The 2,439-nt window shown below is 31.7% G+C and overlaps 1 non-coding gene across 1 annotated transcript; it reads left to right on the top strand.

The window, feature by feature from the left end:
• The first annotated feature begins 139 nt into the window (after positions 1-139).
• Positions 140-247, top strand: LOC112731285 (small nucleolar RNA R71). Its single transcript, XR_003167070.1, has one exon. It is a non-coding gene; the product is annotated as a small nucleolar RNA R71 (small nucleolar RNA).
• Positions 248-2,439: the final 2,192 nt, after the last annotated feature.

Raw genomic sequence — 2,439 nt, 5'->3', positions numbered from 1 at the left:
TAGCAACCATGTCAATGAGTTCTTGAGCTTCTGCAGGCATTTTCTTTAGGTGAATGGATCCACCTGCAGAAGTGTCCAGTGACATCTTTGATAGCTCAGATAAACCATCATAGAATATATCCAGGATGGTCCATTCTGAAAGCATGTCAGAAGGACACTTTTTGGTCAACTGTTTGTATCTTTCCCAAGCTTCATAGAGGGATTCACCTTCTTTCTGTCTGAAGGTTTGAACATCCACTCTAAGCTTGCTCAGCTTTTGAGGAGGAAAGAACTTGGCTAAGAAAGCCTTGACCAGCTTATCCCAAGAGTTCAGGCTATCCTTAGGTTGAGAATCCAACCACAGTCTAGCTCTGTCTCTTACAGCAAAAGGGAAAAGCATGAGCCTATAGACTTCAGGATCTACTCCATTAGTCTTAACAGTATCACATATCTGCAAGAACTCAGTTAAGAACTGAAAAGGATCTTCAGATGGAAGTCCATGAAACTTGCAGTTCTGCTGCATCAGAGAAACTAATTGGGGTTTCAGCTCAAAGTTGTTTGCTCCAATGGCAGGAATAGAGATGCTTCTTCCATGTAAATTGGAATTAGGTTCAGTAAAGTCACCAAGCATCCTCCTTGCATTGTTGTTGGATTCGGCTTCCATCTCCTTTACTTGTTCGAAATTTTCAATCAAGTTGTCTCTGGATTGTTGTAATTTAGCTTCTCTTAATTTTCTCTTCAGAGTCCTTTCAGGTTCTGGATCAGCTTCAACAAGAATGCCTTTTTCTCTGTCCCTGCTCATAAGAAAGAGGAGAGAAAAAGAAAAGAAGAGGAATCCTCTATGTCACAGTAAAGAGGTTCCTTATTGTTAGTAGAAGAAAAGAAGAGAAAAATCTGAACTCAGAAAGAGAGAGAGAGGGTTCAGATTTTTTTTTGTGGGTGAGGAAGAGATGTTAGTAGATGAATAAATAAATAGAATAAGATGAGATAGGGAAAATTTCGAAAATAATTTTTGAAAAAGTGTTAATTGATTTTTGAAAATAGTTTTTGAAAAAGGTTAGTGGTTTTTCGAAAATAAAAAAAATAAAAAATAAAAAAGAATTTTTGAAAAAGGGGGAAGATATTTTCGAAAATTAGAGAGAGAGAGTTAGTTAGGTAGTTTTGAAGAAGATAAGAAACAAACAAAAAAGTTAGTTTGTTAGTTGAAACAAATTTTGAAAAGGTGAGAAGTTAGGAAGTTAGAAAAGATATTTTGAAATCAAATTTAAAAAAAAAGATAAGATGAGAAGATATTTTTGAAAAGATATGATAAAAATTAGTTTTGAAAAAGATTTGATTTTTAAAATCACAATTAATGACTTGATTCACAAGAAATCACAAGATATGATTCTAGAACTTAAAGTTTGAATCTTTCTTAACAAGCAAGTAACAAACTTGAAATTTTTGAATCAAAACATTAATTGTTGATGTTATTCTCGAAAATATGATGTAAAATTAAGAAAAAGATTTTTGAAAAATATTTTTTGGAATTTTCGAAAATAACTGAGAAATTTGAAAAAGATTTGATTTTTTGAAAAAGATTTTGAAAAAGATAAGATTTTCAAATTGAAAATTTGATTTGACTCATAAGAAACAACTTGATTTTAAAAATTTTTGAAAAAGTCAACTCAAATTTTCGAATTTGATGAGAGAAAAAGAGAAAGATATTTTTTTTATTTTTGAATTTTTATGATGCAAGAGAAAAACAAGAAAAATGATGCAATGCATGAAATTTTTAGATCAAAACAATGAATGCATGCAAGAATGCTATGAATGTCAAGATGAACACCAAGAACACTTTGAATGTCAAGATCAACATCAAGAACATATTTTTGAAAAATTTTTAATGCAAGGAAAACATGCAAGACACCAAACTTAGAATTCTTTAATGCTTAGACACTAAGAATTCTAGAATGCATATGAAAAACAAGAAAAGACACAAAACATGCAAATGCAAAGATCAAACAAGAAGACTTACCAAGAACAACTTGAAGATCATGAAGAACACTATGAATGCATGAAATTTTTCGAAAAATGCAAGATGCACATGCAAATGACACCAAACTTATAACATGACTCATGACTCAAACAAGAAACATGAAAAATATTTTTGATTTTTATGATTTTATGATTTTTTTGTATTTTTTTTTATATTTTTCGAAAATTATTTAGAAAGAAAGAAAAATAAGGATTCCAAAAATTTTTAATATGAATTCCAGGAATCTCGCATTTTTAATTTAAAGCTTCAGTCCAGGAATTAGACATGGCTCACTAGCCAGCCAAGCTTTCAATGAAAGCTCCGGTCCAAAACACTAGACATGGCCAATGGCCAGCCAAGCTTTAGCATGTAATTCAGACATGACATGACTGACATACCCTACAGTCGTATAACAGCTGATGGTTGGAAGCCTCAGTCCAAAA

Source organism: Arachis hypogaea, chromosome 12 (genome assembly GCF_003086295.3).
Source record: "Arachis hypogaea cultivar Tifrunner chromosome 12, arahy.Tifrunner.gnm2.J5K5, whole genome shotgun sequence".
Classification (NCBI taxonomy): domain Eukaryota; kingdom Viridiplantae; phylum Streptophyta; class Magnoliopsida; order Fabales; family Fabaceae; genus Arachis; species Arachis hypogaea.
Note: the sequence above shows the minus strand (reverse complement) of the source record. Positions and strands in the feature narration are given on the sequence as shown.